Here is a 23,429-nt window from a genome sequence, read left to right as displayed (position 1 = left end):
CGGTAGCATACACATAGAAGTGGTTTGTTTAGTTAATGTAGAAGCCAGACAGAGATGCACACCCAGAGAGGAAGGAGGTGAGTACCCCTCCTGTGAGGAGAGGTGCAGTAAAGAGGCATTAAGTTATTTACATGGGGCAGTTTTTCTGGATCTTTGTTTATCTCTAACCAACTATCTGGTTTCTTTTTCCACACCTGACCTACCCTAAGACCCTCCCTGACATGCTTGTGAAAGTTTTTCCCAAGATGGATTCCAGCCCAGAGGCCTGTGGAATCACATATTATCATCACATATTATGGGATGGTACTACCTTCTTTGGTCCCCCAAGGAGTCTTTCTGTGCATGTGAAATGTCTCCCTTGCCACAAGGATGGGAAATATACAACCTCCTGCTCTTTTAACAGGGTTTAGTTTCACTCTGACCTAGCCATAAAAATGTCCAGTGTCCAGCTATTTACCCTATTCCTGTTGCTGGTTTTTATATTAACGTGTAGATCTCAAAATATAGACAGGAGTCCAGTCGTAAATATGCAGTCCTGGAGCCTGTTTGTCTCTTGCTTCAGCAAATATAAACAGGGGGATGGTAATGAATGTCCGACCTGGAGCTCATCTTCTGACCTCAGGAGGTGTGAACAGGAGGCCAGTTGTAAATGCCTAACCTGGAGCCCATCTATCCCTTGCCTCTGTTCCACTGCTGTTCATAAGAAGTGTGCTACCAACAGAGCAGAGCTTCCAAAATACCCTGAAGCCATGAGATGTGGAAACCTGTCAAAGATCCATTAAAAATCAAGGTCTTACATATTGCCCTCGTATGAGCAAGAAAGAAAGAAAGAAAACCACGACTCCCCAACTAGACACAATGTCATGGAGCTGACTTAAGCGAACCAGTGAGTCTCATATTTCTTAGAAGAGTTGTCTCATCACTATTTCAGGATAAGGAATTGAATTCAATAGGAAGTAAAAATTCTAGATTATATACACCTATCAAATATATGAAAGAAAAATTGTAAGAATTTCAGGAGAATTTAACAATCTGAGTATACTATTAAAGATTTTAACACATATTTTTCTATTACTTGTAAACAGTTAAGAAGAAAAAATGAATGCAATTAACAGTAACAAGCTTATTTTGATGAACATATATACAGAACACTACAGAAATCACATTCTTCTTTAGCATATATGGGACATATACAAATATTGATCACATGCTGAGGCATAAAGCAGATCTCAAAAACATTCAATGATTGGTATCAAAAAGATCACACTTTTACAGACTTTAATTTAATTAAGAGAGTATAAGCATTCCCCTCTGAATAAAACAAGATGGTCTCATTTGTTTTGAAATTAAGCAGCATAATTCTAAATAACACTTGAGCCAAAGAAAAATTCATGATGAAAAGTACAATTTATTTAGAACAGTGCAATAATGGAAGTGCTACATGTCAAAGGCTTGTGAGCAGCGGCTATAACAACTTATTGTTTTAAATGTTCATTTTACAAAAAAAGAAAAGCCAAAAACTGAGTCAATCATTCAACTTTAAAAATAAAGGAAGACAATAAAATATCCAAAATCAGTAGAAGGAAAAAAATAATATGGATAAGTCAATTAAAAAATATTAGTCACAACCTGTAAATAAGAGAGTTGTTTTATTTGGTGGGCATATGAGGACTCTGAACCCAGGGGGCAGCATCTCAGTAGCCCTGAGAAAACTGTTCCTACAGGCAGGAAAGGGAGTCAGGCTATATACAAGTTTGCAACAAAGCGGGCAGGCAGTCTGAACATCAAAGAATATTGTTAGTAAGGAAAACCAGACACTTAGCTAAGGAATTTAGAGTTCTTCTGTGTATGTGAAGATGCAAGCATCTGGACTCACTGAATTCATTCCTTTCACATGCACCTCTGCTATCTGGGGCCATATCCTGTTTCCTAATCCATTCCTGTTCACCTTACCCGGTAGCAGATGTGGCAGACGGCTGCTTCTTGCATTCCCCAGCTCTTCTGCAGTCACCGTGGGGAGGCGGGGGCGGGTGGGCATCTGCTGAATCACAGGCATTGTGTTCCGTTTTGGGGAGCTCTAATTCACATTTGGAGCCCTGAAATCACTGATGGCTATGACATTTCTGGTTGATTGAAATGGCCAGAAATATTCCATTTCACAGATGGTAGCAGATGTAAGTAACATAGAAAACTACTATAGACTAGTAAAACTCAACAATGTCAAAAACTGGTTCTTTGGGAAGGCAGAAAATTGACAGGCTTTAGGTAAAATTGACCAGAAATAAGAAATAAATTATAAGCAATACTAGTAATAAAAATAATACTAACCCACAAATACCACAAATATTAAGATTTCAAAAAACTGATATTATGAATTTTATATAGATGAATTTGAAAGCTTGGGTAAACCGAATATCTAAAAATTTAACCTACCAAAACTCACTCAAGAAGAAATAGCAAACCTGAATAATTATGGCCAGAAAAGGAGTTAGTGAAAAGTATGAAAACTTCACACAAGAAAATTACAAGCCAAAATAGTTTCTACATTGAGATTTTACAAACATTGAAAATATAGATTATTCTAATCATAAAACTATTCAAATGTATGGGGGCAAGGGGAGAAGTACTCTCCAGTTCCTTTCATAAGAATATTTAGTTGATTCCAAAACATGACAGGTATGAGAAAGGAAAAGTATAGGGCAATCTCTGTCATAAAAATAGATGCAAAATATCTCAACGAAATGATAGCAAACGTATCAAGCAAAGTGTAGAAAAGGTAATACAGTGTGACCATGTGGAATTTTCCCTAGCCATGCCAGGTGGTTTGATATTCAGTTCAGTTCAGTTCAGTCGCTCAGTTGTGTCCGACTCTTTACAACCCCATGGACTGCAGCACGCCAGGCTTCCCTGTCCATCACCAACTCCAGGAGATTGCTCAAACTCTCGTCCATCAAGTCAGTGATGTCATCCAATCATCTCATCCTCTGTTGTCCCCTTCTCCTCCTGCCTTCAGTCTTCAAGTTTGTTTATCTGCTGGGAAAGATTCAAGGTTTTTTATTAGGAAACTAATAATGTAGTTTACCACAATAAAAATCAAAAGACAACAGACTTACTGAATATCTCAATAGCAGCAAAATTACCTTATAGAGCTGAATATTCATTCACAATAAACAAGCAGTTCTTAGGAAATTTGGAATTAAAAGAAAATTCATTACACAGACCAAAATCATCTAAGAAAACTGTAAGCATCAATTGCAACAATGAAAACATTTTCATTAAAACAAGAAACAAAGCCAGATGCCTGCCATCACAACTTCTAGAAACATTCTACTGAAAGTTAATATAGTAAAAAAAAAAAAAAATTAACTATAAAAATTAGAAGAAAAAAGAAGGAAAAACTAGCATTATGCTGAGATGCCAAGGTTTTCTATGTAAAAAATACAAATCTATAGATAAGTTATGGGAGTCAGAGTATTTGGAAATTTTTCTGAATACAAAAATAACTATTAAGTGTGAATTGTGTTTCAATATGTCAGCAGCAAGCATACAGAAAGTTTAATTTTTTAAAAACATTGATAACGGGAATAAGAGCAGCAACAGATATGATACACCTAGGAAAAAATATTTAATTTATTTAAGAATATTTCTTAAGTATCTGCTACATGTATAGCACTATTGCATACACTTAAAATCCATCAGCAAATAAAAATTCAAAGATCCTTGTTTCATGCAGGTGACATTTTAGTTAGAGAAGGCAAAAATAAATGACAAACATGATTAACAAACAAACACAGAAATAAATAGGATATTTGTTAGGATACTATTGTGTACTATTAATGAATAGGATATAAAATGAGAAATGCTAAGGTAAAAATGCAGAGCTGGTGACAGGTGAACAAAGAATGAAGGCAATAAAGGAGTCAGCAATGTCAATATTTTGGGGAGAAAAGTATTAAGGGCAAAGGGACTAGCCAATGATAAGGCCTAAGGCAGAAGTATGCCTGGCACATTAAAAGTATAGTAAGGAGGTCAGTGGGGCTGAAGCAGAAGAAGCAAAATGGGGAGTAGAAAGAGATGAAGGTACAGAGATAATGGGGCACCAGATCACTTCATGGCAGATAGATGGGGAAACAGTGGAAACAGTGGCTGAGTTTATTTCTAGGGGCTCCAAATTCACTGCAGATGGTGACTGCAGCCATGAAATTAAAAGATGCTTGCTCCTTGGAAGAAAAGTTATGACCAACCTAGATAGCATGTTAAAAAGCAGAGACATTACTTTGCCAGAAATGTCTGTCTAGTCAAGGCTATGGTTTTTCCAGTAGTCATGTATGGATGTGAGAGTTGGACTGTAAAGAAAGCTGAGCGCCAAAGAATTGATGCTTTTGACCTGTGGTGTTGGAGAAGACTCTTGAGAGTCCCTCGGACTGCAAGGAGATCCAACCAGTCCATCCTAAGGGAAATCAGTCCTGAATATTCTTTGAAAGGACAGATGCTGAAGCTGAAACTCCAACACTTGGCCACTGATGCGAAGAACTGACTCATTTGAAAAACCCTGATGCTGTGAAAAACAGAAGGCGGGAGGAGAAGGGGACAACAGAGGATGAGATGGTTGGATGGCATCACCGACTCAATGGACATGGGTTTGAGTAAACTCTGGGAGTTGGTGATGGACAAGGAGGCCTAGCGTGCTGCAGTCCATGGGATCGCAAAGAGTCAGACATGACTGAGTGACTGAACTGAACTGAACTAATTAGAAGTTGGGACTTTGAGCCTAATGATATCAGCCTGACCTCAGGGGAAGAAAGAAGGATGAAGATTGAATCACATGACTAATGATTCAATCAGTAGTGCTTACCTAACGAAGCCCCAATAAGAACTGGGACACCAAAGCTTGGGCGAGCTTCCCTGGTTATAACACTCCACATCAGTGTGTCAGGATGGTGAGGACCCTGACCCTACAGAGAGAGGACAAAAAAAGCTTCATGATTGAGACCCTCCCAGACTTTGCCCTATGCATCTGTCTTTGGCTGGTCCTGATTTGTATCCCTTTGCTATAGTAAAACTGAGTTCTGAGTTATTTTAGTTAATTATTGAATCTGAAACTGTAGTGAGAACTCCTGAATTTTTAGCCAGCTGGTCAGAGGTTGGGTAGCCTGGAGACTCCTGACCTCGTAGCTCGTTTCCGAAGCAAAGGCAGTTTTGTGGAGATAATAATGCCTATAAATTTGATTATGTTGCTTCCTTTAATATCTATATTCTTTTTCTTCCTTTCTTTCTCTTTCGTTTTTCTTTCCTTCCTGCTTTCTTTCTTTATCTTTCTTTGCCTAATTGAATTGGCTAGAACATTAATAGCAGTGTAAAATATAAAGTCGTAGCAGTTACACTCAACTTGTACCTCCATTTTTTACCATTAAACAGCATGCCAACAATCAGCTTGTCAAAGATAGATTGGAAGATTTATTTCTTTCTAATTTATCTAATTACTTCTTGGATTGCCTTAACTTTAAAAAGAGAAAGAAATAATCTTTTAATTGTTTATATTGAAAAAGTATTATTTTATTGAGGTAGGAAGATAAAAGCTTAGTCAGATAAGAAAATTAAGAGGTCTGTTTTAAAATACAAAATAAAACATTGAACTTAATCAGAAATGGGCTACAACTTCTAATGAATTCTTATCTAATTGATGTGTACTGCTTTATAGTTACAGCGCAAACAATGTCTCTCAGGTCATATCTGAAAGGAAGACACTCGAAACCCATCTGTCAAGATCAGCAAAATTCCACTCGGACTTTTGCCCTGCTGCATCTCCATGATCCTGGGAATGTACTCATGTCTAAAGAACTGTTCTGGTTACTCTTGTTTCTGCATGGAATCAGAAATCAGACATGGTTCAATGAACCTGGAAGAATCCTCAGTGTCTACCAGAACTTACTGAGTTATAACTCTTAGTGCCCAAATAGGAGGTCTGGTCCTAATCCTAACTTAGATACTTGAAATAGTTTACCCTCATAAAACTTGTAATTGTCCGACATGAGGCTAAGGCTGAACCTCCTGCCTGCTAAGGGCTCCTGGTCCAGATTCCTGCCAAAGCTGCAAAGGTTCATCAAGGTGACTTTTGCAACTGCCATCATAGCAGTGGACCCTGTTCCAAACCAAAGAAAAAGCTCTAGCATTCGCTTATCAATTCTCTTTTATAATGTATCACTTTCTTTAATATTGTTTATTTATTATTATTCTCCTTAAGTTTGTTATTCGTTTCTAGTTTATTGAGTTGATGACTTAGTTTATATTTATCATTCTTTCCATTGTTAAACAATACAAACATTTACTAATTTCTTAATTTCTTCCTGTGTATAACTGACTCAATTTTATTCCTTCATTTTCAACATGTACTATTCACATTACATTGGGAAGGACTGATGCTGAAGCTGAAGCTCCAAATCATTGGCCATCTGATGTGAAGAGTCAACTCATTGGAAAAGACTCTGATGCTGGGAAAGATTGAGGGCAGGAGGAGAAGGGGCAACAGAGGATGAAATAGTTGGATGGCCTCACTGACTCAATGGATATGAGTTTGAACAAACTCAAGGAGATAGCAAAGGACAGAGGAGCCTGGCAAGCTGTGGTTCACGGGATTGCAAAGAGTCAGACATGACTTAGTGACTGAATAACAACAACATTGACATTACTAGTGTTTATTTAACTTGCCTAAAATTTCATAAGGCTATTTTTTAAAAATGTGTGTCAGTTCCAGGATTCAAGGCAGAACGTAAAGTTACAGAGGTGGAACTCAATTCCTACCCCTTGAGTATGTGTTGACTCAATGACTTGCTCCTAATAAATCAAATGTGGAAAGAAAAAATAGTAACTTTACAATGGAGAAAACTGACAGAGACCACTTTGTGATCAGTGTGAACAGCACCAGTGCTAAGTCATGTAGATATCATATGCCCTCTGATATGATGTATATATTTATCTGATATCCTTCTCCAAAATCTATAACCCCAGTACAATCATGACAAAACATCAGATAAACCCAAAATAATGAGCATTTTATAAAATACTTAATGTACTTGTGCTAAGTCACTTCAGTCATGTCTGGCTGTTTGTAGCCCACCATGCTCCTCTGTCCATGGGATTCTCCAGGCAAGAATACTGGAATGGGTTGCTATGCCCTTCTCCAGGAGAGCTTTCTGACCCAGAGATCAAACCAATGACTCTTATGTCTCCTGAATTGTCAGACAGGTTCTTCACCACTAGCACCACCTGGGAACTACAAAGTATTTAATAGTACTCTTCAAAAGTGTCAAGGTTCTTGTATTCATTTCTCAGGGCTGCTAAAACAAATTGCCACATACCTACTGCCTTAAAATGTGCTGTATGCTAAGTCACTTCAGTCCTGTCTGACTCTTTGTGACCCTATAGACTGTAGCCCCCAGGCTCCTCTGTCCATGGGCTTCTCCAGGCAAGAATACTGGAGTGGATTGCTATGCCCTCCTCCAGGGGATCTTCTTGACCCAGGAACTGAACCTGTGTCTCCTATAGCTCCTACCTTGCAGGTGAATTCTTTACTGCTGAGCCACTGGGGAAGCCCATAAAATAGCAGATATTAATTTCCTTATAATGTTGAGGCCAAAAGTCTGAAATTAACATGTCAGCAAAGGCTGTGGGAAGAATCTTGCTTTTCTTCTTCCAGCTTCTGGTGTCTTGTGGTGTTTCTCAGCTTTAAGAAGCCTAACTCCAATCTCTGCCCCATCTTCATATGCCCCATCTTCCTTCCTTATATGTCTCAAACCTTTCTCTCCTTTTGCTTACCAGGACACCAATCATTGGATTTAGGATCCACTCTAAATCCAAGATGATCTTATCCCAAGGTTCTTAACTTAAATCTGCGAAGACCCTATTTCCAAGTTAGGTCACATTCACAGGTACCAGGGGTTGGGGCTTGGACAGATCTTTCTGGAAGACCCAATCCAACCTACTCCCAGGAGACTGAGAAACTGTCACGGATGGTGGAGACTAAGGAGATGACTAAATGCCATGTGTTGTCTTGGATTGGATCGTGGAGTTAAAAAAAGAGACATTAAAGATAAACACTGGTAAAGTGCAAATAAAATCTATAGGTTATTTAATAAAACCATGACAATGTTAGTTTCTTAATATTATTTAGCATTGTCTTAACATTTATTTCCCAGTTTTGATTATTGTGCCATGATCATGTAAGATATGCATTCTTACTAGAAGAAGCTAGGTGAAGGGTATATGGGAATTTTCTGTACTATATTCACAACTCCTCTATAAATCTAAAATTATTTCAAGTTAAAAGTTTTGTTTAAGTAACCGTATCATACTATTTTATTAAGAGATAAAAACTCAAGATTTTGTTTAAAAATCCAGATTAGACCAACTAAAACAATAAAAAGAAATACTGATATGTCAGAAAAAAATAGTCAAGGATATATGGGTACATTTAAAATAAATAATAAAATCAGTTGGTGATATTATTACTGCCAAGTACAGCTTATGGCAAAATAAAGTAATAAGAAGACTTTTGTGATGATGGAACATATAATCCACATGGAAGACCTAATAGTCATAAACTTTATATACCGAATTACATTGATGCTTTTGAACTGTGGTGTTGGAGAAGACTCTTGAGAGTTCCTTGGACTGCAGGGTGATCCAACCAGTCCATCCTAAAAGAGATCAATCCTGGGTGTTCATTGGAAGGACTGATGTTGAAGCTGAAACTCCAATACTTTGGCCACCTGATGCAAAGGGCTGACTCGTTTGAAAAGACCCTGATGCTGGGAAAGATTGAGGGCAGGAGGAGAAGGGGACGACAGAGGATGAGATGGTTGGATGGCATCACCGACTCAATGGACATGGGTTTGGATGGACTCTGGGAGTTGGTGATGGACAGGGATGCCTGGCATGCTGTGATTCATGGGGTCGCAAAGAGTCAGACACAACTGAGCAACTGAACTGAACTGAACTGAAAGTATATGAAACTAAAAACCCTTGTTGGAATTGCTAAAAGAAACTAGCTAAGTTAGAGAGAGGACAGGGGAAAACTTATACCATATCCATCAATTTTTAAGATTAAATACATGAAAATAGAATATGAAAAACTTCAATATTGTATGCTTGCATCTTAACATAGAATCACAATGACGTGCAGAGTCATGTCAGTATCTGCTTTCAGTGGTTTAAATACCACGAGATGTGTTCATTGGTGAAGTGGTTTCGTTGCAAAGGCAAACAATTCCTGATGCAGTTCTAAACAAAGCATGATCTTCCCTCAATTTACATTCATTCCTGAAAATTTTGGAACCAACCAAAAAGGTACAAAGTAAATATCTTTCTATGTAAAATAAGTTAGTATCTAAACCCAGAAAACTGAGTTTAGATAAAGACAAATGTTATCTAAACTGAATTTAGATAAAAATCACATGGGACGTAGGACAAGACTTCATGCCGCCTACTGCAATCTCAGCTGAGCGACCCTCCAAATGACTTCAGTGTGTGGCTGATACACACAATTAATTTTAACAACTAAAATTCTTCTACAATTTTCTTCAAATCTTTTACTGTTTGTTATGTGCTACCTGTTAATAGTATGGAGAGAGCTCCAAGACAAAGGTAGCATATTTGAAATGTCCCAACTGGACACAAGGTTTTCTTTTCATGTTTTATTGCCTGAAGTTCCATGGACAGAGGAGCCTGGTGGGCTACAGTCCATGGGGTCGCTAAGAGTCGGACACGACTGAGTGACCTCACTTTCACTTTTCTCTTTCATGCACTGGAGAAGGAAATGACAACCCACTCCAGTATTCTTGCCTGGAGAATCTCAGGGACGGCGGAGCCTGGTGGGCTGCCGGCTATGGGGTCGCACAGAGTCGGACACAACTGATGCGACGCAGCAGCAGCAGCAGCCTGAAGTTAGCTGGGTCTTCTACTTAGTAGGATTCTCTAGTTAGGGGACCATTGAAGCAACTGACACCCATTTTCTTACAGCTCTTTACTTGATTGGAACAAGAGTGGAAGCCCATCATACTCTGTAAGCCCTTTACTCTTGAAAATCCTGAAGCTGCTGGCAGTCAGGTTTTGTCCGTGACAACTGCCCTCCACTCCACTCTCTGCCATTCTGAACGCATCTGTGACTGGAGGTGGCCTCAGTTCTAGTGTTACCGAGTCCAAGCTCAATCTACTCACTGTACAACAGGCCAATAAATCGAAAGATATGTTTTTGAGGCAAGGAATACGTTATTTGTAAAGCCAGCAAAACTAGACGATGATAGACTATTGTCTCAAAACAGCCATCTTATTGGGGTCAGTCAGAGAAGAGGAGGAGGTGAGGAAGTAAAAAGGCCATTTACCTTGCAAAATATCTCCTCACTTGGCCAGCATCAGGGGAGGGGATGTGTTAATTTCTTCTTTTCTGCAGTCATTCACAGGTGGGCAGGGTCAGATTGTCTCCCTGTGAGCTGATCAAAGGCGCTTTAGTTTAACAGTCAGGCAGAGGGGCAGGATTCCTTGTGACTCACTATTATGTATGCTTACAGCTATAGACAGCTATTATAATAACAAAAGCAACAAAAAGAAAAGGTTAAAGTAAAAGAGAGATCCAATGTGGAGTCACTTTTCTCTTCCCTGTTACACTGGGCATGTCCACTGTGTCAAATATTTTCTTGCCCAGTGGTATAGCTGAAGTTGGTATGGGCACTGGCTCCTTTGCCCGAAATGGATGTTCCACTTCAAATCTGCTATTGCAATGTCTTTCCCAGGCCATCTGAGTGCAATAGAAGCTGGTGTTTGGGCTGCAGTCAGCTGCGCTGGCGGAGAAGGCAATGGCACCCCACTCCAGTTCTCTTGCCTGGAAAATCCCATGGACGGAGGAGCCTGGTAGGCTACAGTCCATGGGGTCGCGAAGAGTCGGACATGACTGAGTGATTTCACTTCCACTTTTCCCTTTCATGCACTGGAGAAGGAAATGGCAACCCACTCCAGTGTTCTTGCCTGGAGAATCCCAGGGACGGGGGAGCCTGGTGGGCTGCCGTCTATGGGGTCGCACAGAGTCGGACACGACTGAAGCAACTTAGCAGCAGCAGCAGCTGCGCTGGGGTTGAGTTATTTGTACACTAGAAATTTGACTGCATCTAAGTGTCATCACCAGCCTTCACTTCCAGCCTTTGGGGGCTTTGCTCTTTGTCGCATTAATGTGCTCTTCCCAGAATATTTTATTTCCCTTGCTTGAATCATGGGTTGCTTGTCACTTCCCTCAGCCTAGTCCTTTATCACAGTGTAGGTAGCAAAAACTTGTCAGCTTATGGCCTTTCAATGGCAACCTTCCATCTTTCCTAGTGCTAAAACAAAATTTTACTCTATTTTTCTGTTATTCAGTTCTAAAGGAATATGGATGAAAGAGGAGTTAATATACAAATTTTTTTTGGCTGCGTTGGGTCCTCATTGCTTCACACAGGCTTTTTGCAGTCATGAGGGCTACTCTCTAGTTGCGGTACACGGGCTTCTCATTGTGGTGGCTTCTCTTGTTACAGAGCACAGGCTCTAGGGCATGTGGACTTCAGTATTTGTGGCGCATGGATTTAGTTGCATGTGGAATCTTCCCGGACCAGGGATCAAACCTGTGTCCCCTGAGTTGGCAGATGGATTCTTAACCACCAGACTACCAGGGAATATGGACTTTAAATGCCACCTTCAACCAGAGGCTGGAGAAGAAGCTGAGTTAATGTCAGACCCCACCAGGACCTTGTCATGGGGCTTTGAGGATCTGGCAAGTGACTGTTGAAACCAGCATTTGTGATGGGGCTGTGGTGTCTCTGGTGCTGAGGCATGGGAGGGAGAATTGTTTTTTTGTCTTTTTACCAAGCTTTAATGAACAAATTGTTTCAATTTTATACTAATGTTTCCAGAATATAGAGAGGAGGCAATACTTCCTCACTTATTCTGAGAACTTGGTATAAACTTAAAAACCCAAATTTGGCAAGGATAGCATATAAAGGAAAAATTACAGATCAATCTCACTCCTGAACGTTCAAAAATTCTAGACTAAATATTGACATCAAATTTTAGCAATGTATAAGAAATATAATATATCAGGATTAAATTGGGTTTATCTTAGGAATGCAAGTGTGATTTAACATTCAAATATTTATAAATATCATTCATCATATCATGCAGATAATACCACTCTAATGGCAGAAAGTGAAGAACTAAAAAGAGCCTCTTGATGAAAGTGAAAGAGGAGAGTGAAAAAGTTAGCTTAAAGCTCAACATTCAGAAAACTAAGATCATGGCATCTGGTCCCATCACTTCATGGCAAATAGATGGGGAAACAGTGGAAACTGGCTGACTATTTTTCTGGGCTTCAAAATCACTGCAGATGGTGATTGCAGCCATAAACTTAAAAGACGCTTACTCATTGGAAGGAAAGTTATGACCAATCTAGACAGAATATTAAAAAGCAGAGACATTACTTTGCCAACAAAGGTCTGTCTAGTCAAGGCTATGGTTTTTACAGTGGTCATGTATGGATGTGAGAGTTGGACTATAAAGAAAGCTGAGCGCTGAAGAATTGATGCTTTTGAACTGTGGTGTTGGAGAAGACTCTTGAGAGTCCCTTGGACTGCAAGGCGATCCAAACAGTCCATCCTAAAGGAGATCAGTCCTGGGTGTTCATTGGAAGGACGATGTTGAAGCTGAAACTCCAATCCTTTGGCCACCTGATGCAAAGAGCTGACTCATTTGAAAAGACCCTGATGCTGGGAAAGATTGAGGGCAGGAGGAGAAGGGGACGACAGAGGATGAGATGGTTGGATGGCATCACTGACGCAATGGACATGGGTTTGGATGGACTCTGGGAGTTGGTGACGGACAGGGAGGCCTGGTGTGCTGCCGTTCATGGGGTCGCAAAGAGTCAGACACGACTGAGCGACTGAACTGAACTGATCTGAATGGCAGAAAGTGAAGAGGAACTAAAGAGCCTCTTGAGGGTGAAAGAGGAGAGCCCCTTGAGGCCTGAAACTCAAGATTACAAAAACTAAGATCATGACATCTGTTTCCATCACTTCATGGCAAATAGAAAGGGAAAAAGTGGAAGCAGTGACAGATTTTATTTTCTTGGGCTCCAAAATCACTACGGACAGTGACTTCAGCCATGGAATTAAAAGATGCTTGCTTCTTGGAAAGAAAACTATGACCAAACTAGACCACATGTTAAAAAGCAGAGATGTAACTTTGCCAACAAATGCCCGTAGAGTCAAAGGTATGATTTTTCTGGCTTCCCTTGATGGCTCAGTCAGTAAAGAATCTGCCTGCAATGCAGGAGACCCAAGTTCAATCTCTGGGTCAGGAAGATCCCTTGGAGAAAGAAATGGCAATCTACTCAAGTATTCTTGCTGGGAAACCCTGTGGACAGAGGAGCCGGGCAGGCTACAGACCAAGGGTCACAGAGAGTCAGACATGACTGAGGGTAGTCATGTATGGATATGAGAGTTGAACCATAAAGAAGGCTGAGCTCCAATGAATTGATACTTTCTAATTGTAGTGCTGAAGAATACTCTTGAGAGCTCCTTGGACAGCAGGGAGATCAAACCAGTCCATCCTAAAGGAAATCAACCCTGAATATTCATTGGAAGGACTGATGCTGAAACTAAAGCTCCAATACTTTGGCCACCTAATGTGAAGAGCCTGCACATTAGAAAAGACTCTGATGCTGGTAAAGACTGAAAGCAAAAGGAGAAGTGGGAGGCAGAGGATGAGATGGTTAGATAGCATCGCCAACTCAGTGGACATGAATTTGAACAAAGTCCAGGAAATAATGAAGGACAGGCGAGCCTGGTGTGCTGCAGTCCATGGAGTCGCAAAGAGTAGGACATGAACGAGCAACTGAACAACAAATTACATCAAGAAATTAAATGAGAAAAAAATCAGTCAATAGGTTCAGGAAAAACATTTGACAAATTCAAAACCAATTTATGATTTTATTCAAAAAATGAGAGGGACAATTGAACTGCTGATGTCTCTGTCTATAGGTCTTGCCTGGTTTCAGGGGATAGTGACCATACTAGTATTGACCTGGACAGACAGCAGCCAGATAATGACAGAGACAAGGTCCACATGCTTTTTTTTTTTTCACAAATGCAAAAATAAGAAAATTGAAAATCATCTTTCCAGATTATTGATATGCATCAGCAACCTCTATTCCAGAACTATGTGGATTTGCTCTTCTATCATCTGTTTGATGAAAGTGTGTGATTCTCCCTCCAAGGTCTCATTTGGTTCTTTGGAGTGAGGTAGTTAGGGCAGGCAGCTCATGTGGAAACTGAGCCTTAGCAAGGTGAAGCTTTCATTCAGAACCAGGTAGCTACCAAACGCTGGAGGACCAGGACTGGGTCTCTGGTTTGGTTCTGAGTCCAGTTTTTTCTCTAGCACATTTATTCACATTTTATGATTCACGGAAAACACAAGCACAGGATATGGAAGAGAGAGTTTTAATAGGGGTAAACACCAAAAACTAAGTCTTAGATGAATGTCAAGTCTTCCATTTGTTCTAATTGTGAAGAGTATCAAATGGTAGAGCTTTAAGGTACAGAATCCCAATCCCCACCCTCTCACACACATACACAGGCAGAGTTCACCTCTGTGAGACCAGCATCCTTCCAGGGTCTTTTGAGCCCTTTAGCTAACCACATAAGGCAGCCAAATCCACAACGCTTTCTTTCATGCTTGAACTCTGTAGATGGGACTTCCCTCCTCAGTTGTTCATCTCTTCTGTGGAAATTACTCAGTAAACAGTAAAACTAGGCATAGCAACCCCCACTCCCAACCCACATACACCCCAAGATCAAAATTCTCGGCAATCTCTAAGAACTTCCTGAGGAAGAAATATAGAGAGGAGCCTTCCCACTTAGATCCTTAGAAACTAGCCTCCTCCAATTCTCTAACCCATGCCCATCAGGCAATGTAGGAGCTTGGTCACACTTGTCTTAACCCATCTCTTAGAGTACCAGTGTAGCGAATGGTGTGGGGAGCTAGACTGAGCACAGCTGATCCTTAGGTAAATTAATTAACTTCTCAGGGATCCAGGGGAAAAAATATAGGATTAATAATGCCTGCTGTATTAGTCGACTATTATGAACAACCACAGAATCTCAGCTGTGCTCAATAATAAGCATTTCTTTTCACCCCTCAGTGGTCAGCTAGGTAGGGTGTCCTGCGCAAGGCTTGGTTGAACATCTCTGTTTCAAGTTATGAATCCAGCTGGCTCTGATCTGTTCCATGTGTCTCATTCTGGATACCTAGTAGATGAGGCAGCCACTGAAACCATGCTGGACTCTGTTGGACAGAGAATCTGCCACTTAGAAATTCCCTGCTCACCATCAGATTCATCACCCTCCTAGGGTTGGTCCTGTTTCCCCTTTGACAAATGTTTTAGCACCTTCTCAGCTCCCTCTCCAGCCTGTTTTACTTCACAGATGGGGAGGGAGTCCACACTGAGAGGGTATGCTGTCCTAGTTCTGAAGGCACATACATGTCCCCATGTCCCCTCCTCCAGGAAGAGTCAGGCTCAGATGGACTGAAATGACCCTTAGACTTTCCACTGTAGACAATCTTTGCCTTTGACTCCAAACATACTTAATGACATATTCGAGAAGCACTCTGAGAATCTGATTCCCCAGAATCCTGCACTGACCTCCCCTGTTTCACAAACGCCAAAGAACACAGATCCATAGGCAGGTATGTGTAGCTGGTCAGTGTCTGATGGCATTGACAAGTCCCTGGTGGGTCTGACAGAATCTCACCTCACCCAAGGCATCACCCTTCAGAGCGTGGCAGGTGTCCACAGGAACCCATCAACATTTTGGGAAACAAAATCCAATCACAACATTTTGGTTTAAGTGATCCCTTCCCTGTTTGTTTGTTTTGCACATCTGCTTTGCAGAAGTAAGTTTACAGTAAAGGAAGTAGCAACCCTGTGTTTGAATTCAAGCATCCTTGGCTCTTGCATAATTCAGAGGAAGGACCCTCATCATCCACTAACCAACACATGATACAGTCATTTATATGACTTAAAACATTTAGATAGAACATAAATTAATGCTACAAAAACCAGTGTCTTGGCAGTAGAATAAAGAAATGTCAAAGTTAAGTACTTTGTTATGCCAAATGCTATGTTATGAATAGAATCCAGAAAATATAGTTCCCAGGAATTCTAGCAGTAAAAGATGGTTGCTCAAAAAGGACTATTTTGTTTACACTTCATCTTTCAGAACTTCTTCAACTCCTGATCTTTCCACTTACACACTTGTCAACTTGTAAACATCCTTTCCACTGTCTCAAAGGATCACACAGTGGGAAGAGCCAAGGCAAATATGTACAGGCCGGCATCCCAGGCCCACGAACAGGTACAGAGATGATTAATCAAAGTTATTTGACCTCTTTGAGTCTCAGGTTTTCATTCACGAAATGAGGATTGTAATATGGAAATCACAGCTGTTGTCGTTAAGAGAAAGGCAGCATCCATGGCCCTCTAGTATCCTTACCGCCTTGTGATATGTTCATTTCCTTGGCCAGTGCTGACCTCTCCCTCTGTGTTCTAAATCCCCCCTTCCTGTCTCCTCACACAGGCACCACCTCCTCTCTCCTCCTCCCCACTCCCATCTTTGATCTTTCGCATCGTTGGTCCCTATAGTTCCTTTGTCCCTTCCCCATCATGGATATCAACTAAAACATCTCCCAGCTTAAAAAAAGAAATCATGCAAATAAGTAAACACAAAAACCTCTTCTAGCCTCGTCCTACCTCCAATTCCCTCATCTCAGATATTCCCTTCTTTACAGCTCCAAAACTCGTGTTTTATACGAATTGCATCCACTATTCTTCAATGTATTCTTTTTGTTTCTAAATGATTTGATTTGTAAAAATGACTTCTGAGTCCTTATCTAGATGAATATATTTCATAGTTGCCATCATAACCTACAGAGATCCTAAATTTTTCATGTCATAATGCACCATGAACAGTTTCTCGTGTTTTACAGTCTTCCTGTGTCTTATTTTTATTTTTTTTCAGGGGGAGGAGGAACTTAAAACAGCATGAGTTTATTATCTTATAGTTCTGGAGGTCAGAAGTCTGAAATTGATCTTTAGGGGTTAAAATTAAGATGTCAGCAGAGCTGTGTTTCTTCTGGAGACTCAAGGGGAGAATCCATTCTTTGCTTTTTCCAGCTTTTACAGACCACCTACACTCCTTTGATTGTGGCCCCCTTCCAGCCATCAGATCACTCCAACCTCTGCTTCTGTCTTCACCTCTCATTCTCTGACCCTTGTGCCTCCCTCTTTCACTGACAAGGACCCTTGTGTGTCTGTGGACCCGCTCAGATAATCAAGGATAATCTCCTCATTTCAAGATCCTTACCTTAATCACATCTGCAAAATCCTTTTGCCTTATAAGGTAACTAGTTCACAGGTCCTAGAGATTAGGACATGGACATCCAAACTTGGAAGTGAGGTGAGGTGGTGGAGGGCATTACTCTGCCCCCAACCAATGGTAAGGTCATAAAGAAGCCTAGGAAGTGATCACCATGAAAGTCAACACAGACTTAACCTTCCTGTGTTTCATTTTTAATGGCATATAATGCACCATTTTATTAATGACCCAAAACCAAATATGTATATCATTACAGATAGCACAAGCTGAAATCAAGATTGCTGGGAGAAATATCAATAACTTCAGATATGCAGATGACACCACCCTGATGGCAGAAAGTGAAGAGGAACTAAAGAGCCTATTGACGAAAGTGAAAGAGGAGAGTGAAAAAGTTAGCTTAAAGCTCAACATTCAGAAAACTAAGATCATGGCATCTGGTCCCATCATTTCATGGGAAATGGATGGGGAAACAGTGGAAACAGTGTCAGACTTTATTTTTTTGGGCTCCAAAATCACTGCAGATGGTGACTGCAGCCATGAAATTAAAAGACGCTTACTCATTGGAAGGAAAGTTATGATGAACCTAGACAGAATATTAAAAAGCAGAGACATTACTTTGCCAACAAAGGTCTGTCTAGTCAAGGCTGTGGTTTTTACAGTGGTCATGTATGGATGTGAGAGTTGGATGGTGAAGAAAGCTGAGCGCTGAAGAATTGATGCTTTTGAACTGTGGTGTTGGAGAAGACTCTTGAGAGTCCCTTGGACTGCAAGGAGATCCAACCAGTCCATCCTAAGGGAGATCAGCCCTGGGTGTTCATTGGAAGGACTGATGTTGAAGCTGAAACTCCAATACTTTGGCCACCTCCTGCAAAGAGTTGACTCATTGGAAAAGACCCTGATGCTGGGGAGGATTGGGGGCAGGAGGAGAAGGGGACGACAGAGGATGAGATGGCTGGATGGCATCACTGACTCGATGGACATGAGTTTGGGTAAACTCCAGGAGCTGGTGATGGACAGGGAGGCCTGGCGTGCTACGATTCATGGGGTCGCAAAGAGTCGGACATGACTGAGCTATTGAACTGAGCTGACTGATAGATATATTGTCTATACATATGATATGTGTGTGTATAAATGTATATGATTTTTGGTATTGCCTTCAAAGTTTATAAATTACTCTGTGCTCTAATTATTTTTCAACTTTTTCTATTTTTTTCACTTTTACTGGGGTCTCCTGCATTGCAGGAGTTGCAGGGGTTGCAAAGATCTCCTGGAGAAGGAAATGGCAACCCACTCCGGTACTCTTGCCTGGAAAATCCCATGGATGAAGGAACCTGGTAGGCTATAGTCCATGGGGTTGCAAAGAGTTGGGCACAACTGAGCGACTTCACTTTCACTTTCCTGCTTTGCAGGTGGATTCTTTACCAACTGAGCTATCAGGGAAGCCCCTTTATTTTATAAATATCTCCCTATATTTATATCTGGAGAAGGCAATGGCAACCCACTCCAGTACTCTTGCCTGGAAAATCCCATGGACAGAGGAGCCTGGTGGGCTGCAGTCCATGGGGTCTCGAAGAGTCGGACACGACTAAGCAACTTCACTTTCACTTTTCACTTTCATGCATTGGAGAAGGAAATGGCAACCCACTCCAGTGTTGTTGCCTGGAGAATCCCAGGGACGGAGGAGTCTGGTGGGCTGCCGTCTATGGGGTCTCACAGAGTCGGACACGACTGAAGCGACTTAGCAGGAGCAGCAGCATATTTATATCTAGCCCATGCGATTGTCACTTTTAAAGACAACATGGCATTCCATTGTACTAATAGCCCAATAGAATGAAACAAACTTAGCAGAATTCCTTAGCGAGAACTTTGGCAAAATCTGAAGACTCAAAATTTGTATTGAAAATATTAAAGTCACATAGTTTAAAAGTCAAATTTCTGCAAGTCTTATAGTAAAACGTTTTCTTTTGTTTCTACATTTTCTCACTCCTTTGATTAAATTTAGTCTTTTGATGTCAGGGAAGGCCTAGGAAGTTAAAGTTCTCCTACAAACAAGAGGCAGGCGGAGGACATGGTGGGTGGGTGGTGGGAACGTTTGTCCCAGGAAGGTCTTTAAGGTTCTGCTGGGCTACATCCTCTGGGATATCCCTTTGCTGTCATCCTAAGAATTGTCTTTGCCTTCATGCTGAGCTGGTGTATTAGTTAAAGTTCTCCAGAGAAATCAAACTAATACACTGCTGGGTCTTCCAGATTTGCTGACATAATGGCAAAACCTTGATGGCATCCTCCTTTAAGGATTTAAATAGTTCTGCTGTAATTTCATTGCATCCACTAGCTTTATTAACAACAGTGCTTCTTAAGGCCCACTGAACTTTGCCTTCCAGAATGTCTGGCTCTGGGTGACTAACCATACCATTGTAGTAACCTGGTTCATTGAGATCTTTTTTGTACAGTTCTTCCATGTATTCTTTCCATCTCTTCTTCTTGATCTTTTCAGCATCTACTAGGTCTCTTACCATTTTTATCCATTATTGTGCCCATCTTTGGGCAGAATGCTCCCTTGATGTTGCCAATTTTCCTGAAGAGATCTCTAGTCTCTCCTCCTTTTTTTTTTTTTCTATTATTAAACACTGCTCATTGAAAAAGGTCTTCTTGTCTCTTCCAGCTATTCTTTGAAACTCTGCATTTAATTGGGTGTACCTTTCCCTCTCTCCCTTGCTTTTTGCTTCTCTTTGTTCTTCTGCTATTCTAAAGCCTCCTCAGATAACCACTTTGCCTTCTTACTTTTCTTTTTCTTTGGGATGGTTTTGTTTGCCTGCATGGCATAGTTCATAACTTCATTGAGTTGTGCAAGTCCCTTCGCCACGACAAGGCAGTGTGATCCATGAAGGGGGTTCCCAATATACTGATATTTAGTAATGAACTTGGGGTAGGTCTATTTCTAGCCCTTGTTTTGGAGACTCAAAGGGTCCTTTCAAGCTAGAAACTTATGTCCTTAATTCTAAGAAATTCTGATGATTTTTTCCCCCTTTATTTTCTCTGCTTTCACATTCTATAATTCTGTTATTCAGATACTGGACCTCCTGCACTGGCCCATTGTTTCACATATGTTTTCTACCCATCTTTTTTTTCTTGTGGTCTTTTAACTCCACATCCTTAAAAACAAAAAAGTCTTCAAGCTTATTTTCCATTGATTCTGTTGTTTTCTTCATTTTTATTTTTGTGTTTTAATTTCTAAGAGTTCTTTTTTCCCCCTTTCTGAATATTCCTTTTTTCTAGCACCATTTCTATTAATCTCCTTTCATAAAGGTCAACAAAAACTAGTTACTAAATCTAATGAAGGATATTTAGCTCTTGTTTTCTTACCCTCTCTATCGTGATTGATCCTCATGATTACTCCTTCCTAGAAGTGTCTTATTTTCCCTCTGGTTCCTCATTCTCTGTCAAGCTCTGTAAAAATGTTCATGATCCCCAGGCTCCATTCTTGACCTCATTACGTGGCTCTTTTAACTTGGCCTAAAGTGATATGTAAGTGTACTCATACTGTCAACTTCTACTCTCGTGACTTACAATGCTCTTCATCCAGTCACCATTCCTGAGTGTAAGATTCACACAGATGAATGTCTTCTGCATTCTAACTTTCCAATTAAATATGAAGCAGCAGTATCAATTAAGAATAAAGAAGGGTATGTTGGAAATTTAAAGAAAAATATAAATAGACATCTTAGAGAGGAAGAAAGTAATCCAACTAAAAACACATAACAGGACCACCCATGTAGATCTGAACTACAGCATCAATAAAGACTTTTTTTAATTTTATGTTAGGAGAACATGCTTAATGAAGAACTATCCATTTGTGGAAAAAGTATTCTGAAAATTCTACTATATCCATAGAGTTTTCTAAATTGAATGTTTTTCTTTCCCTTTTCTCTCTTTTCCACTGTCCCTGAATTGACTGCAAGATTAAGAATTACATTTTAAGCTGATCCCATTACTAAGCTTGTGATGAATTCCCTCCACACTTCAGTTTCACAGTTTCTGTTTTTAGACACCAAATTCTAAAGCTTTTTTAAGAAAGCTATCACCTGAAGTTTTCCCTCTACCTCTGAGCAAATCTGATTTCTAGAGGCCAGTGTTCCAGGTGTTGGAACAGGTCATCCCAAAGACTGTGGTCCAATAGTGTATCGCTGAGGATTCCATTATGTCAGATCTACTTCTCCTTGGAATTGTCATGGTGGGGTCTGGAGGAGATGAGGAGATAAGTTGAGTTTTCTCTAGAAGGTAAATTAACCACACTGTTGGACCTATTTATATATTTGTGCCTCGCAGCTAAACTTGGCAAGGTCCACATTGTATTCATCCTTCTATCACCAGTGTAAGCACAGGGCCTGCCTTATAGAAGATATCCAAAACCTATTTTTGAATGAATGAATGAGTTAGGAAGAAAAAATAATAATGGTTGTTTTATATAAATTGTTAGATCTTAAAAAAAAAAATACAGTACCAGAAAGAAGCATCACTGATTATAACCATTTCCTCAGACATTTCTTTAGAGTTTAGCTCTCTAGCATTCTTGGCTAGCAGAAATAGCATTGGTGCCAATAGATTATTAATAGCCCCAAAGCATGTTTTCCATTTGTTTTCTGTATGCACCCTAGGAAATCATCAACTCCCAGCAGATCCTGGATGAGCTAAAATCTTTATCTTTGCATTTTTCAAAATTGATAATGTGAATGCCCATGGTACAGAAACAGCTTTGTTTCATTGGTGGTAGAAAAATCAAACACTCTGAAAGTGGTTCTTCTAAACTTACTCTTTTCATCCCTAGAAGAAATTCACATGCAGTTTCCCAGAATCTCTCAATAACACTAAAAGCCAAAATCTATTGTGTGCTTCCTGAAGGCCACGTGTAATATATTATCCCACTGAAAACATACAACAATCCAATGAGGTAAGTAATATTAACCCAATTTCACAGATAGGAAACTGTACTATAGATAGGTCACTTAACTTGCTCGGTCACCCATCAATAATGGCAGAGCTGTGCTTTGCCCCAAATAGCCTGTTGTGCAATCACACTATTTATTAGTGTGTGTCTTGCCTAGTGCTCAAATAGTTTGTGGAAATTACCAGCAATTCTACCTATTTCAACAGATCTCATCGGAGAAGAAAATGGTATAGATGAAAAAGAAATTGCTCACTGTAAGGCTGTATTAAACTATATGTGTCCCTGGAATCTCTACATCCATTTCTGATATTTTACAGAGATCTGTATCTTGAAAAAACTCCATTGGTTATTCCAGGGTGATTAATGTCTTTGCCCCCACCTTTCACACTTCCCCACCCACACACACGTGTTCACACACTTTGAGAACAACTGCTCTTTTTGTCTTAGAACTTGGAGAGTGGCCACTACCTAAAGGGTTGAAGGAGTTATGGGCTTGACAGACCTAGGTAGATTTTTTGTGTCATCTTCAGTTATAAACTGGTCCAGGGTCTCTGAGTAAGACCTTGGTTTTGAATACCCTGAAATATGCCAAGACTGAACAGAACTGAGTAGAAAAGGGCTGAACTGGTCTTGTATGTACCTTTGTGCTGGCCTTGAGTCATCTGATAAAGCTTCCATTAGGCATTTGCAAATTCTGGACCTGTCAGTACCCGAGATTATCTGTACTGGTCCAGTTCACCCATCTTCTGGGTTCTGCATTTGATGGGCCTGGTTTCTACCCTAGATGAAATAAATGTTTCGTTTACAAGGCTTTGGCTCTTGTGAGGTTCTGGGATGGATTTCTTTTTACAGTATGTTGGTATGAATCATGGGTTATTCTCTTGGCTGAGTCCTTGTAGGAATGTGCATCGGGCTTGCTGTGTTTGACTTTGAGCTTTGGCTAAACAGAGATGGATGGCTGAAAACAGAGGTTTTGAATTGCCCCAAATTGAATCAAGGGATATAGTGAAATTAACTGACTTTTAAATAAGACTGTG

Source organism: Giraffa tippelskirchi, chromosome 4 (genome assembly GCF_054371585.1).
Source record: "Giraffa tippelskirchi isolate mGirTip1 chromosome 4, T2T-mGirTip1v1.2.pri, whole genome shotgun sequence".
Taxonomy (NCBI): domain Eukaryota; kingdom Metazoa; phylum Chordata; class Mammalia; order Artiodactyla; family Giraffidae; genus Giraffa; species Giraffa tippelskirchi.
Note: the sequence above shows the minus strand (reverse complement) of the source record.